The following is a 17,177-nucleotide window of genomic DNA, read 5'->3' on the forward strand; positions in this document are numbered from 1 at the left end:
TTCAGAAAACTTTGTATTAAATAAAAATAATAGACAAAAATAGATTTACTCACTGTAGAACTTCTTAAATGAGATAGATACTGTGCAGTGTTTTTCGTATTTCTTAGAAATGTTTTTCCAGGGGGCATGTTTCATTTATGCATAATACAGAATTATTTTTGGAATGCTGTTCTAATGGAAAAATGAGCAGCTGTTTTTCAGTTCCACTTGAATAATTGTTCAAAAGTAGAGTAAAGGAACTTCAGGACATTGTTAATTCTGTTACTGAGTGTAAGCAGAAATACTAGGAATATCTACATAGCAAGAAGATAAAGAGGACTCGACTCCTCAGATGATCTCTAAGGCCCATTCTAGTATTCAAAGTTCACTGTTTCACTTTATATTCTAACAGTTTTACTTTAAAGACTGGAATGTCTTTGCCATTATTTATTCATAAGGACACTTCATTTATAAGATTTAAAAGAGTTGTTCACCTCCTCCACCTTGAGATTGCTCACTTCAGCATACTGTAGAGCAGTGGCACCTAGAGCTAGAGCAGTTTATGATGCATAATTGGTGCCAAATAAGTGATGACTTTTATTTCATTAGTTTTAGGAGAAGAGAATTATACAAGATTTGATAAATAATTCACAACAGTGGATTAGAGAGGATTAGCTAAATGAACTTCAAGTATTTGACTCTTGGTACCAATCTTTCCAGACTTACACTTTCCACTCAGAAGTATGGAGAATTTAATTAATGCCATGTTCATGCATCTCACATACTTTGCTCCTTTTGTAGGTACCATCTCCTCTATCTGTAATACTCTCTTTTTGCCAATATGTTGGAAAGTAATTACTTATCTTTTTAGGTACTGATGCAAAAATATACTTCTCCTCTAACTTCTCCAGACAGAGTTAACAACCTTTTTTATGTGCCTACAGTATTTTTATATCAAGCAGGATCTTGGCAGAAAGCACTCCAGATGGCTAAAATAAAGAAACGATTTAGGAAGAAACAAGCAAAGGATGTGAATACATTCAGAGACTAAATGATAAAAAGTTATTACAAACTGTGGGGATGAAGGGGCAAGAAGAAAAAGAAGTGTTACCATGGCTAGTGAGAGCTGGAGCTGTATAGCAGGAGAGCAACTGTTCTGGTAGAACCCAATGACTGCCAGGGACATGCACCTAAGCAGTCTCTCATTGGATGAAGCCAACTGGAAGTCAGTTGTTGAGGAAGTCTGAGGGATGTAGTTCTCAGGGGTCAGCCTGCCTTCTGTAGCCATGGGAGAAGAATGGATGTAGGAGAAAGTGGAGACAAATTGAGAATAACTTTCATATTGACAGCTTAATCCACCTTAGCACACTAGATTTACTTTGTTTGTATGCCTCTCTCCCTTTCCTTGAACAAAAAATATGTATCTTTTTATGTCTATATCCTTAGTACAAATAGTGCAGCAAGCAGTATAAGGAAGAAGGAAGGATGGAAGGAAAAAAGGGAGGAAGGAAGGGAGGAAGGAAGGAAGGAAGGAAGGAAGGAAGGAAGGAAGGAAGGAAAGAAGGAAGGAATAGAATTTTGTTATACATTAAGCATATTTTATATCAAGTAGCAGTGTGATCCCAGTGAGACATTCTAAGAGGCAGCAGGAATTTAAAGTGTAGAACTAATGCAGAGGCTCTAGGTAGCCAAACAGTGTGTTCCCAAATTAGCAGCTCCATTTACTTTGTACTGCTCTGGATTTTATTTTTGTGTGTTAACTTTAAACTTCATTTCATAACAATTCTTCATTCAAGGTCATTATTTTGGAGGTGCCACATCTTTATCACCATATTCCAATAAATTAGAAGTATTTTTGAAATAAATTTCTTTAAACTGAGGCTGTCTGATACTGCATATACTAATCTTGTTATCTCAGTATCCTGCTTTGGACATTTGAGTGTTTCAAAGCATTCAATCTCTGTTTGTTATTAAATTCTCCCACTTTGCTGGTGACCAGCTACTATGTTACAAGATTTTAGTTTTTTTTACCAGATACCTAAAGATGACAATAAGGTCTTTTCAAATGTCTATACATGGTGGAAGAATATTAATTATTTTTGAAAGAATTGCAGTATTCAGTGCAAGTGCTGTACACTTAGATAAGTAATTTTTAAAATAACTTTATATAATGAGAAAATACCTTCAAGATATATGAGAGGAAGAGGAGGAAGATGGAGGGTGAGGGATAAGGGGGTTATTCAAAGTTAATTGTTTATTTTGTACTTTGCTTCAAGAAATTTAGAAATATTGAAATTATGAGAAATTTTTAACATGATCAAATTTATACTTTTTTTGAAGGAAAAACACATGTTGTTTTATGCAATTTGTTTATTTTCCTTATTCAGTAATATTCAGTTACTAGCTATTTCTTCTGATTTAAATATAGATGCTCTTACTAATTTTCCCTGTCCTTCCAAATCTGATCCCATCCTGTTAATCCAAATTTAATTTCAATTACTCCTTTTAAGTTATTCTTGATTCCTATTCCAATCATTCTATTGTCCCCATCCCTGAATATCTTACATATATAATTTGGTTTTATGAATACTTATCACCTCTATGTAGAAAGGGTGGGTAGGAAGTAGTACCAATATAAATATGAATATTAGAGCCCTATCATGTAAGAGCACCTTGTCTTATTGGTGCAAATAGACATAGCAATAAATAATTACTGGGATTTCCGGTAAGATGGTGGAATAGATGGACGCTGTGCCAACTGCCTCCCAGGATGACACCAAAATTACAAATAATTTACACAACATTCAACTTCAGAAGTCCCTGAACACTAGATGAACAGGACCTCTAAATGAAGAATTTCAAGAAGAGACCACGACGAGTCTGGTAGGAGGGTCAGAGACAAGAGAGGGTGAACCCTGTGAAGGACACCTCAGTGGTGGAGAGGCTTCTCCCGTTGGGGGAGAGACACTCTGGCCCCATTCCAAACTCACCGCCTAGAGTTACCTTGCTGGGAAGAGGAGTTCCACGATAAAAATTAGTGAGGACTCTCTTTATTCATCTCGGTGAGACTGAGGGTGGCTAGAGAACCAGTCTCCTCCTGTGGAGCCGGCACATGGACTCGCTCGCTGGTGAGCACTCACCCTGTCCTTGGCAGAGGGAGTGGCTGCATCAGTGGGGCGCAGGAACCTGCGGGGAAGGACTGAACTGAGCGACTTTGTCGCAGGAGCTGGAGGTTTTAGGACCATTGTTCCCCTGGCATGGAGCCTGCACACGAGTAGTATACAGGAGGGCACCATTTTTTCAGAGCCGTGCCCTCGCACAGAGGATCAGGTCCAGGACCGCATGATCTGGTGAAATTGGTGCAGGTGTGTGTGTGTGTGCACACATGCAGCCTTGGGTCCCTGCTCTCTGCACTGCTTGTGCTGCATACCCGAGTAGCACCAGGCCAGCACACTCCGGCTCCAACAGGCTGCTCATGGAGATGCGGGTGCCCACGAGCTGCCTTGGGTCCTCGCTCTGTGAATGAGCTAAATGCTCCAATCAAAAGACATAGAGTGGCTGAGTGGATAAGAAAACAGGACACATGCTTATGCTGTTTACAAGAGACTCATCTCAGATCAAAAGACATACACAGACTGAAAGTAAAGGGATGGAATAAGATGTTTGATGCAAATGGAAATGAGAAAAAAGCTTGAGTAAAAATACGAGCTCCTAAATATATAAAAAAGTTTATGACCCACATAAAGTCAGAGATCAACAGTAGCCCTTGTAGTAGGGGATTTTAACACCCCATTGCCACCAGTGGACAGATCCGTCAGACAGAAAATCAACACGAAAACAGTGGCCTTAAATGACACTTTAGACCAGTTGGATTTAATAGATATTTTTAGAGAATTTTACCCAAAAGCAACAGAATATACATTCTTCTCAAGTGCACATAGCACATTTTCCAAGATAGACCACATGTTAGGTCACAAAACAAGTCTCAATAAAATTTAAGAATATTGAAATTGTAGCAAGCGTTTTCTCCAACCACAATGCTATGAAACTAGAAATCAATTATCAGAAGAAATCTGGAAAGCACACAAATACATGGAGGCTGAATAACATGTTACTAAATAGTGAGTAGGTCAACAATGAGATCAAGGAAGAAATCAAAAGATACCTTGAGACAAATGAAAATGAAAACTCAACAAGTCAAAATCTATGAAATGCAGCAAAAGCAGTCCTAAGAGGGAAATTCATAGCAATGCAGGCCTATCTAAAGAAACAAGAACAATCTCAAATCAACAGGCTATCTTTACACCTAAGGGAACTGGGAAGAACAGCAAAACAAGCCCAAAGGGAGTACAAAGAAGGAAATAATAAAGATCAGAACAAAAATAAATGAAATGGAGACCAAAAAAACAACATAAAAGATTAATGAAACCAAGAGCTGGTGTTTTGAAAAGATAAACCAAATTGACACACCCTTAGCCAGATTCACCAAGAAAAAGAGAGAGAGACGGGCCGGCCGAGTGGCGCGTTGGTTAAGAGCTGGCTTGGGACACCAGCTCTGTACAGCAGGGTCCCGGTTCGGATCCCACATATGAGGGCCAGTGACACTGCCCTCTACAGCTAAGATGGTGAACAACAACTCCACCTGGAGCTGGGCTGCTGTGAGTCCCCGGCGACGGAGTAGGCTGCAGCCCCTGCTACAGTGGGCTGCCATAAGCTATGGTGTGTGGCCAGCAGCCAGCGTGAGCTGCTGTGAGCCTCCACGAGCAGCTGTCCAGAGGCCAGCAACTGATCTGCCTCACCCGGGAAGAGCGCAATGATAATACCAACATGGGCCAGTGAAGCGACATCCCCCAATAAAATCTTTAAAAAAAAAAAAAGAAAAAGAGAGAGAGGACTCAAATTAATAAAATCAGAAATGAAAGAGGAGAAGTGACAACAGATGCCACAGAAATACAGAAAATTTTAAGAAAATACTATGAGAAACTATATGCCAACAAATTAGACAATCTGGATGAAATGGATAAATTTCTAGAAGCACACAATCTCCCAAGTCTGAACCAAGAAGAAACAGAAACTCTGAACAGACTGATTACTACCAAAGAAATTGAATCAGTAATCAACAAGCTTCCAACAAACAAAAGTCCTGGACCAGATGGCTTCACAGGTGAATTTTACAAAACATTCAAAAACGAATCAATACCTATTCTCCTCAAACTATTCCAAAAAATACAGAAGGGGGGAAGGCTCCCAAGCACATTTTATGAGGCTGCTATTACTCTGATCCCAAAATCAGACAAAGATATTATAAGAAAAGAAAGTTACAGGCTGATATCCCTAATGAACCTAGTGCTAAAATTCTCAACAAAATACTAGCAAGCCGGATTCAGCATCACATTAAAAAGATCATACACCACAATAAAGTGGGATTCATTCCTGGTATGCAATGTTGGCTCAATATTTGCAAATCAATTAATGTAATACATCACACTAACAAAATGAAAAATAAATCATATAATCATATCAATAGATGCAGAAAAAGCATTTGACAAAACCCAGCAGCCATTTATGATAAAAACTCTTAGCAAAATGGGAATAGAGGGATCATATCTCAACCTAATAAAGACCATATATGATAAGCCCACCACTAACATTGTACTGAATGGATGGAGAAATACTAAAACCTTTCCCGTTAAGATCAGAAACAAGACAAGGCTGCCACTTTCACCACTCTATTCAACTTAGTTCTGGAAGTTCTAGCCACAGCAATCAGACAAAAAAAATGAAATAAAAGGTGTCCAAATTGGAAAGGATGACGTAAAATTGTCATTATATGCAGATGACATGATATAATATAGAGAGAATCACAAAGACTCCACCAAAAATACTGTTAAAACACATAAATCAATTTAGTAAAGTAGCAAAATACAAAATTAATATTCAGAAATCAGTTCCATTTGTATACATCAATAATAAACTATCAGAAGAAGAAATCAAGAAGTCAATTCCATTTTCAATTGGTTCAAAAACATTAAAATACCAAGGAATAAATTTAACCAAAGAAGTAAAAAACCTGTACTCAGAAAATTATAAGACACTGAAGAGACAAATCAATGAAGATACAAATAGATGGAAATACATACCATGTTCATGGATAGGAAGAATTAATATAGTTAACATGTCAATACTACCTAAGGCAATATATAGATTCAACACAGTTCCTATCAAACTAACAAGGACCTTTTTCTCAGAAACAAAACATGTAATTCTAAAATTTATATGGAACCATAGAAGACCCTAAATAACAATGACAATCTTGAGAAATAACCAAGTGGGAGATATCATGCTACCCAATATCAAATCACACTACAAGTCTATTGTAATCAAAACAGTATGGTACTGGAATACAAACAGACACATAGATCAATGGAACAGAATAGAGAGCCCAGAAATAAATTCATCCATATATGGTCATTTAATCTATGACAATGGAAGCAAGAATTTACATTGGAGTAAAGATTGTCTATTTAATAAATGGTGCTTGGAAAATTAGACAGACACGTGCAAAAAATAAAAATGGACCACCTACTTATGCCATATAGGAGAACAAATTCGAAGTGGATTATAGACTTAAATGTAAGGCCTGAAACCATAAAACTCTTAGAAGAAAACGTAGGATTAAATTTGTAGACATTACCCTGAGTAATATTTTTACTGATATATCCCCTCGGGCAAAGGAAATAAAAGAAAAAATAAACATATGGGATTACATCAAACTTAAAAGTTTATTCACAGCAAAGGAAATCATCAATAAAACAAAAAGGCAACCTATTGAATGGGAGAAGATATTTGCCAATGATATATCTGATAAGGGGTTAATATCCAAAATTTATAAAACACTCATTCAACTCAACACCAAAAAAACAAACAACCCAATTAAAAAATGGGCAGAGGATATGAAGAGGCATTTCTCTAAAGAGGACATACAGATGGCCAACAAACATATGAAAAAATGTTCAACCTAACTAATCATTAGGGAAATGCAAATAAAATCCACAATGAGATTCCACTTCACTCAGGTCAGAATGGCTATCATCAATAAATCAACAAACAAGTACTGGCGAGGCTGTGGAGAAAGGGAACCCTGGTGCACTGTTGGTGGGACTGCAGATTGATGTAGCCATTAGGGATATCAGTATGGAGGTATCTCAAAAAACTGGAAATGGAACTACCTTATGACCCAGCAATTCCACTCTTGGGTATCTATCCAGAGAAACCCAAGACGCTAATTTGAAAAAATATATGCACCCCTATGTTCACTGCAGCACTATTCACAATAGTCAACACTTGGAAACAACCGAAATGCCCATAGGCAGATGACTGGGTTAAGAAAATGTGGTACATTTATACAATGGAGTATTACTCAGCTATAAAGAAGAATAAAATCTTATCATTTGCAATGATATGGATACACCTAGAGGATATTATGTTAAGTGAAATCATTCAGTTGGAGAAAGAGAAATACCATATGATCTCACTTTTATGTGGAATCTAAAGAATTGAATAAATAGGCAAAGTAAACAGAAATAGTCTGAGAGATATAGCGGAAAAACGGATGGTTGCTGGATGGGAGTGGGCTGGGGATGAGGGATCAAAGGAAGGGATTAGACAGAATAAATAGGTAACTACAATATTGCCACAGGGATACGAAAGACAGTTTGGGGAATATAATTAATAATGTAAATATTTTGTAGGGTATCAGATGGTCACATACCTTGTTTGGGAGACCACTTTATGGATGGGGTAGATGCTTGACCACTGCACTGTACACCTGAAAGTGACATTGAATAATATTATATGTCAAGTATAATTTAATATATATGTATAGTCATGGGAGGTGGAGTATAGTGTGTGGAGTGGAGTCAATGGAATTGTAATAGATATATATGATGTCAGGTGGGGGGCAGTGGGGCAGTGGTTTGGGCGAGTGGGGTTATCACTTTGTGAGTGGTAAAAAGTATAACTATTGCACTGTTTTGTACACCTGAAACTAATTTTTAAAATGGAAAATAAATAAATTAATTAATTAATAATTACCATACAGCCCTGTGAGTACTAAAGTGCTTCTATTTACAAAATGCTATGGGAGCAATAGAGGAAGGTAGAATTGGTGTCTACCTGGAAGAATTGTGAGAAAAAAAAGCAAATTTTATTTAATCTGAGTCTTGAAGAATTATGTAGGTACTTTCCAATAGGTCTACCAGGAAGTGGGAACAAGGGTGTAAAAGTCATTAATATAATTAATAAATAAAAGAGTTTTCCACAACACTTAATTGAATCCAAATTGCCATATATATTGAGGCCCACTCAACACTTATTTCTCAGGAGAATTTCTTATGATTTAAAAACATTTTAGGAAGAAACCAGTTATTCCCAAAACCAGATACTCAGAGACTTAGATGACTTCTAAAACCTGTAGATCCTAGCTACAAAAACGTATAAACATATTCCATAAGCTTTTCCTCAAATAATAAGGCAATTTTTGGTGGGAATTAGTGTAATTTTATATGGATTCAGCCATCACTTTAATTTTTCAGAAAACTAGAAAAGTGCATTTCTCTCCTAAGAAGGAATAATAAAAATCTTGAGGCACAAATCAAACAATAAACACTTAAAATTAATGCATTTATTATTATTTAGATAATTTAATTCCTTCATTGGGGAGGAGAAAAATTAATTTAAATATTATTATTATTTAGATAATATATTTAGATTAATCAGACTTATGCTTCTGACCATGATGTGGTAACAGAGACTGGGTTTACTATATCGATTCATACAACCAAAAACCAGACTAAATATAAGAAATATGGTTTTAAAACATTGGATATCAGGCAACAAAGGACAGTATTCTCTGGTGAGAAATGAGTGAAGCGTGCACTGTAATTGTGCCAGCTTATTGCCTTGAGTGAGCTTCCACACCACAAAGCAAGGAAAAGAAAACAAAGCAGAGCCTTCCAGAATCCCTGAGTTGAGGAGACAGAAATGAGATTCCAGACAGACTGAGGCAGCTAGAATTTTCAGGACAAAGTACCAGAAAAGAGAGAATTGCATCAAGAGAGAACTCTAGAGAACTTCAGAGACTTGCCCTCAAGTATTTAGCTGAGCACTGATCAGTGCATTTGTATGATGAAACTACTAACAGCTGGGGGCAAAACACTCAAAAGTATTAGTGGGAACTGTAAAGTGAGCTCATAAAAGCAGGGAATAGTGCTTATTCTCAGCAGTCAGACTAGAAAAACTCATAGTCGATGCATCATTTCATAAAGTACTGAGAGTGTGGTATCAGCACTAGGGAATAATTAATCCTAGATTAAAAACTGCTTTGGTCCCATCTAACAAATCCTAAAAACAAGTCCCCAGAATAATCATCCTGTTTCCAAGTAACTTTACTTGACCAGAATGAAGCTCAAGAATATTTGTATCAATACATTATTATTCAACAAGATATCCAGTATGAAATTACTGGGCATGCAAAGAAGCAGGAACATACAACCCATAATAAGGAGAAAAAGCAATCAAAATTGACCCAGAACTGACACAGATATTAGAACTGGCAAAGACATTAAAACTTAAAACAGTATTTCATGTTTTTCCAATATGCGAGAAGCAAGATTGAACATGTTAAGTAGAGACATGGAAGATATAAAAAGGGCCTGAGCACTTCTTTTACAGATTAGAATTATAATGTGTATAATGAAAACATAAACTGAATGGGATCATCAGCAGATTAGATATTGATGAGGAAAAGATTATTTAACTTGAAGACAGCAGTAGATACTATTCAAAATAAAACACAGAGAAAAAAAGAATAAAATAAATATAGTATCAGATAGCTTTGAGAAAACTTCAAATGGCTGAACAATAAACATATGGTTTATTATGGAATGCCTAAGGGGAGAAGCAAAAATAGTTTAAGAAGTAATGGTCAAAAATCTCCAAATTTGGTGAAAATTATAAACCCACAGATCTAAGAAGCTCAACGAACTCTAAGAACAAGAAATGAAGAAAACTATGCTACAGCCCATAATATTCAAATTGCTTAAAATCACCAATAAAGGAACAAAAACTTAAAATGAGTCAGAGAAAAAAAGATAACAATGACAACAGATTTCTCATTGGAAACAATGCAAGTGAGAAGACAGTAGAGCACCATCTTTAACATACTAAAATAAAAAAAAGAGTAAGCCTAAAATTCTCTACCCAATGAAAATATCTTCCAAAATGAAGACAAAATAAAGAATTTCAGACATACAAATGAAAGAATCATCACCAACAAATCCACACTGTCAGAAGTGTTAAAGGAAGCCATTCCGGCATAAGGAAATGGTACCAGAAGTAAATACGGATCTACGCAAAGGAAGAAAGCACAGGAAATGGTAACTATGTTGGGTTAATGTACAAGATTATTTTCTTATTATTTAATTCTCATTTATCTTTTAAAAAATTGACTAGGCAAAAATAAAAGCAGTGTAATATGAGACTTATAACCCATATAGAACTAAAATATGTGGCAACAATAAAAGGAAGAGCAGGAGGGAGGAAATAGAAGAATACTGTTGTAAGGTTCTTGTGCTCTAGGTGAAGCATTATAGTTTTGTCACCAGGGGCTCACGGGGACGTCCAAGAGAGGACACAACCAGGAGCAGTGGTGACCAGGTTCTTGTCTCCCCATGAGAAAAAATTCAAGAGTGAGACATGCAAAAAACATAGGAAGTTTATTGAAACAAAAATACACACCTGAGAGGGCAAACTCAGAGATCAAGTTGCACAGAGGAAGTCCTGACCAGGGTTATTTATACCTCCCAGAGGCAGGTTTTGCTAACATCCCGTTGAGTGAGTTTGTCAGTTTTCTCCCAGTAGGTGGGACCCTTAGTTTCACTCTCTTTCTTCTTTATTTGGTTCCTCCAGTCATGACATCAGATGCATGCTGAGAGTCATAGTAACCTCAATTTAAATGAGGTTATAATGACATTAAAATTAACTAAAGATCAGGTCTCGGTCAAGGGGATCAGCCTAGCAGGATGAAACTGGTTCTTGTTTTTCTCCAGCTGTAGGTACTGGATATAGTCACTTGTTAGTTGTGTAACCAGTGAGGTGCCTCAGGTTGTATCCTGGAGGGGGTTGTCAATTTCTTAGGCTACATATCCTGACTCAGTATCACTGGAGGATGGAGTGATAAGGTAAAATGCATCCTATAAACCCTAAAGCAACCACTAAAACAGCAAAACAGCTAATAAACCAACAGAGGAGATAAAACGGAATCTTAAAAAATATTCAATCTAAAATGAATGCTTATTACCACACATGAAAGCAAAAGGATTTATGTGCCTATAAAAATATTTTCACAAGAGAAATTCATACCATTCATATTGTTTTTCTCTGATGTCCTAGTCTGATATAGGTATATGGCATAGAGAATAAATAGTAATTATATATATATATATTTTAGACCAGGAATCTTTTACCACTTCTTGCCACAATACACATAAAAAATGCCTTAAAAAATTATGACACATTTTCATTGTGGTATAAGTGCATTGCTAAAATGCCTTGCCTTTCTTTAAAGAGAGACTTTAAAAATATGTGAGTGAAATGACAATATTGATCTCCAGTTATCTTAATTTATATTAAAAGAATGTAACCACATATTCCAGTCATTTTCACTAGTAATGAATTACCAACGATGCATCTGGAATCTAACATGTCTGTGTATGGTTAAAAACAGGTGACATGAACATGGTGCCAAAGGAGGATCAACTTTTAATGAAGGGGAATAAATGTTCAGTTGTTCTACAAATGTATTGGGTAACTACTTGTGCCAGGCACTGAGATCAACATTGGTGAAATTATGGTGAGTCAAACGAACAGCGAAACTCTGACTAAGGTGAAATATAGTGGGGGAACAAAGCAATGAGTAAATGTGTGAGTTGAAAGCTATGTTAAAAAGCTATGTCATGGGGATCTGTGGAAGTAGTTGAGGAAAGAGGATACTTAAGTTTTCTTTATTATGCACTCTAATTTTTGAATTTTAGGGCTTTGAATTACTAGTGTAACAAATATTGTATTTTTAAATTGTTACTATAGTCTCTTCTTGTTTTTGCTTTTCTGATCATGTTACTCCAATATTTTGTGATTATTTTATTTCTAATTTTAGATAGTTGGTTTTTGAAAGATCTTTTCTGAAAGGGTAGATTTTTTTTTTACCCCAAATAAGAAAGACTGTGTGTGTGTGTGTGTGTGTGTGTGTGTGTGCGCGCGCGCATGCATGTACACATGTTCACATGTGTGTCTGAGCATGCCTCTGTGTGTGTTTGTGCATGTCAATAGCAGAAAAGATGCAATTGACATAGTTATTATAGACTAAAGTCTCAGTAGAATTAAAATGATGCTTACATTTATAGGCTAATGATGAGGCAGGTTGTGTTCTTTAACATTATTTACTGGTTTTAGGATGTTCTATTTCAATTGGATGCTCAGGGCAGACCACTGATTTTATGCAGCTCAGTATTTCATGTTAGAACCAGTATTTCATCTCTAAACTCAGAAAGACTGGATGGGAGTTCAGCTGACAGGTGCAGCCCATCATGTTACCACAGTAGCCATACCCTGACCCCAGCCTATCACCTGACAGGTGGAATCAGCTGATGAACTTGGGATCTTTTAAGCAACAAACCCCACTTTTTTAGCCAAGTAGTCAGCCTCACAACCTTCAGGTGTGACTCTGAAGTGCCATGGGAGAAGCTATTTCTAAAGAAACCCCTTGAAAGAAAAACCAGTTCTAAGAAACATCACACACAGTCTAATAAACATGCAGCCATCACTTCATTTGTACTTCATAACTCCAGGCTGTCATTCTCTGGAACGAGATGTCACCTTTCCTGGAGTGGAGTAATATAAAAAGCGTGACTCTGACAACTGACAGGTGAGGTGGGCCCTTTTGCAATGCAAGCAATCTTTCTGATCTTGGGCCACTGGGTCTCACCTGTCAGCCATTGCTGACAGTACAGGGCTCACTGCCAAGAGCAGAAGCCCTGTGACTTTAACATGGCAGATGGGAGTCAAGTATAATAGCTGACAAGTGAGATGGACAACACAGGGAACACTCTCCTGCATTTTCAGGGTCAGAGTTTATATAAAAGTTTTGTGGCTCTGCCCAGCTAACCCAGTGTCTGGACCATCTTCTGTAGTTCCAACAAAAAGGCAGAGACTGAAAATCTCAGGTAATAATCAGGATTTAGTACATATTATGGAGCAGATATTTACAAATATTTTTCTATCCTCCGAATGACCCTCCATGATGATGGTCACTGTTTTGCAGATGAAGATCTGATGGTCAGTTGGATGGGCATCAGGGCTACACAGCTAGGAATAACAAGAGCTGGCATCAGCTACTTATCTGCCCAGTTCTCAAGCTGGGCTGTTTCCAGTATTTTGTTGCTGGCTTCCCAGCAATATCCTGTTTCTATAACTCAGTCAATCATTTCTTTTTCACTTTTGTAGTGAAAGGAATGGAATAATAATAGGAAGAGACTATAAAGTAAAAAATAAGATAATCAATTTGAAAGAATAGTATATGCTCATTTTTGCCATATACAATAATTGGCTTGTTATAAATTTAAATAGTACATTTTTTTTAAACTTGAATTATCCCAGGCAAATGGCACAACTTTTTCAAGTACCAGACCTAAACATGAATAGGAATAAGTTTATGAATCCCCTTAGAAGTGTGATATGTAATTCACATGTAATATGAATGTATTTTTTAAAAAGAAAGATGGATGATGTCACTTTTTTTAAAAACTGCACTTTTCACATTCTAGGAACTAGCAGAATTTATTATAGGAAGAAAGCTACTTTTTTGTTTGAAAAACATTTCACTATAACTTTTGAGTATAGGATCAAGAGTCTGTATGGAGTGGGGAAGTTAAGAAAAAGCAGAAATAAATTGTATGATTAAAAAAAGTGGTAGCCTTTTTGGGGTAGGAAAGGCACACATTGGGGGAGCAGGGAAGGAGAGGAAAGGACTGAGGAATGAAGACCAGTTTTGGGAGCAGCCAGCAGAGAACAATATTTGTTACCTGAACCCAGAAGGATTCAGGTCATTCAGTTGAGTTCATGTACTTTGGAAGCAGTGATAGTGAATACTGACTTTTTAAGTTTTCCTTCTCTGTAACATAATGTCTTATGATGGACAATGGTTTTTATCTGTGCTTCTAACACACAAACTATTAGCAGGGCATTTGACTCAGAGAATTAAAGAAGGAGGTTGTATACACACTCCAAAAAGGCCAGTGAAGAGAGGGCAGGCAGCACAGCCCACACTCTGAGACTAGCATGATGCTAGTAGCATCTATGCAAGTAAGAACTGGAATTCTTTGTAAGTTCCAGCAGCCAAAATCACCCAGCTTTAGGGTGGAGGTGAGAGTGTTGGGTGTGAGTTAAGTTACTGTGGGAGAGTGAGATATCTTGCCACTATACCCATATCCTCTCTTCTCTATGTAAATCACTCATTTGGTGATCTCACCCTGTCTCATAGCTTTAAATACTGTTGATGTGCTGATGATATTTAAACTAATGTCCAGTTCCAACCTCTCTACTGCCTACCTCGCATTTGCACTTGACTATTAAGAGCCATCTCAAACTTAATGTGTCCAGTACTAACCTCTTGATTTATGTATTCCTCCCCAACATTTCCCTGTCTTAATGTTCCCCATTTCAGTAAATGACATCACAATTCATCCTTAGACAGAGGGTAAAAAAGCATACTACTATACTTGACCTCTTTCTAATATGAATCCCTGTAAGACATTTCTTAAATCTGATTACTTCTCATAATATTCACTAATAATGTTCTAACTAAAACCACTGTCCTAACTCTGGATTGCCACAATAGCCACTGACAGGATTTTCTGTCCTCACTCTTGTCCCCCCCCCCCTCCCGCCCCGCTCTCCACATAGCAGTGAGAGTAAGCCTTTCACAACCTAAGTCAGAACAGTCCTTCTTTGCTTATTACCTTTCAATGACTTTCTTGAAAATGTGTGATTGGCTTTCATCTCAAGCACCTTAGTAGCTAGCACAGTGCCTACCTAGCACAGAGTAAGGTTTAATAATGACTGCTTATTCACTGACTAGAGAAATATAATATGTTTTTACCAAAATACAAAGTTGATAAAAACTGGAGAGGTGTGTACTACTAAAGAAAATGCTGTATACTCTTAAGCAGCTTTCTTTTCAAGGCTAATTTCACAGCAAATATAGAATTAGTTTTAACAGTTTCTGAGAAATGATAGCAAATGGCAGGAAATCTGCACATTAGCAACACATACAACTTCATGGCTCAGAATATGAAAAAATGCAAAATTGTGATAGCATAAATAGGGGGTTTTCTGTATATATAGCTTCCTCTTGGCCCAATTTTTATTTATTGAATATTCATCGGGGTATGTTAGAACAGTGAACAATATTTTATGAGCTTGGCAAAGGGATAAATTGCTGAATGGCTTAGATTTTTGCTATCAAAAAATCTCCACAAAAAGCACCCAAAGTGGGTCTTCAGTATACAACAAAGAGATTGAAAAGTAAATTTATTTCACTGCCCTTATCAGTTCAGTCTTCTTCTCCCTTTGCTGAATCCTCCTATTTTGTATTCTTCAATGACTATCAACATAATTTTTATAAAGGTTTGTCTGTTTTATATGCCCTCCAATCTCTTCCCTGATATATATCCTCCAATCTCCTCTAATAACCACATTTCCCTCTTAAATAAACTTATTTTGTCAACAATTTTCTCCTGGAAAGAATTACATGATAACCTCAGTTATCTCAGAATATGTGGGAAAGGACCACATCTCTATATTACTGTCTGGATTCCTCACCAAGATTTAAAGGACTTTCTTGATATCCTTAACCTAATGGACTTTATTTGCTATCATTTAAAAAGAGTCATAGTAACGATTTATAGCCATCAGTTATTTGTTATGGGTTTTTTAAAGGTACTTTGTGTATGGTAACAACGCTCACTGAAACAGTAAAACAAAGTATCTGACACATAGTAGCTACATAACAAACTTCCTTAGAATGAACAAAATGACTGTGAGAGTAAATGAGTGATTATGTTATGTACTAGCACTTAGACTTGACATACTAGTTTGTAGACAGAAGTGAAAATTTAATGCAATTTGAATATGATATTTTAAGTAGCCAATAATTTTAATATTATAATACATTTTAGAATGGTTTACGATGCAGGTCATAATCGTGCCACAAAACATATGATAATCACCTAATACAGTGCTAGAAATGTAGTCAGCCAAAATTATCGATAAGTAACTTTTATCCTAATTAAAAGCTACTTTTGTTTTATACCCATCTTATCATAATTGCCTTTAAAGAGCTGTTAAGTGATTTAATCATTTATCTAAAAATAATTTATGTTTCTTAGACAAGTAAAATTCAGGAGAGCAATATTTTAAATTTACCAAAAAAAGTTTGCTTTTTTTCCCTCTTCACAGTCATTTGGATAGCCAAATGTCATGGCTAACTTATGGTTAACTTAGTTTGCCTAGAATGTTCTTCATTTCTCTTTTTCCTCTGTCAGTGTTCACCTCTGGGTTTTTAAACTTTTTCCCAAAAGACATCCACTTTTGTTTTCTCACCTTTTTCTTTATTTCATTTGTGTTTCATTTCCTCTAATAGTCTGTTGTTCCTTATACTAGCATCACACTCTCATTCTTCTTCTATTTTTTACTACTTTGTAGCTACAAACCATGAGCAATGCAGTGCTTTAAAAAGACATGCTGTAGAATGTGTGTGTCTCTCTGTGGTAGATTTTATTACTGGTCTAGTCTCACTTCTTCCTGTATCTACCCTGAAAACCAACTTCACTCTTTGTAGGACCGAATGCATGTGCATCCCCTTCTTCAAAATGATTAAGAATTTCAAGACAGCAGCAGCAGTGCATTAAACCCATCATGGGATTCTTCTAACCATGGGGCCCTGTGTGACTGTATAGGTAACAGACCCATGAAGCCAGCCCTGCCTACAACGTTTGCCATAGGACTTTGCAGTTTCTTCTTCTAGATGTGACTATATCTCCCATCATACTGATATTGTGTACTATGGTCTGAATATTTGTGTT

The sequence above is a fragment of the Hipposideros armiger genome, unplaced genomic scaffold (genome assembly GCF_001890085.2).
Source record: "Hipposideros armiger isolate ML-2016 unplaced genomic scaffold, ASM189008v1 scaffold_728, whole genome shotgun sequence".
NCBI lineage: Eukaryota > Metazoa > Chordata > Mammalia > Chiroptera > Hipposideridae > Hipposideros > Hipposideros armiger.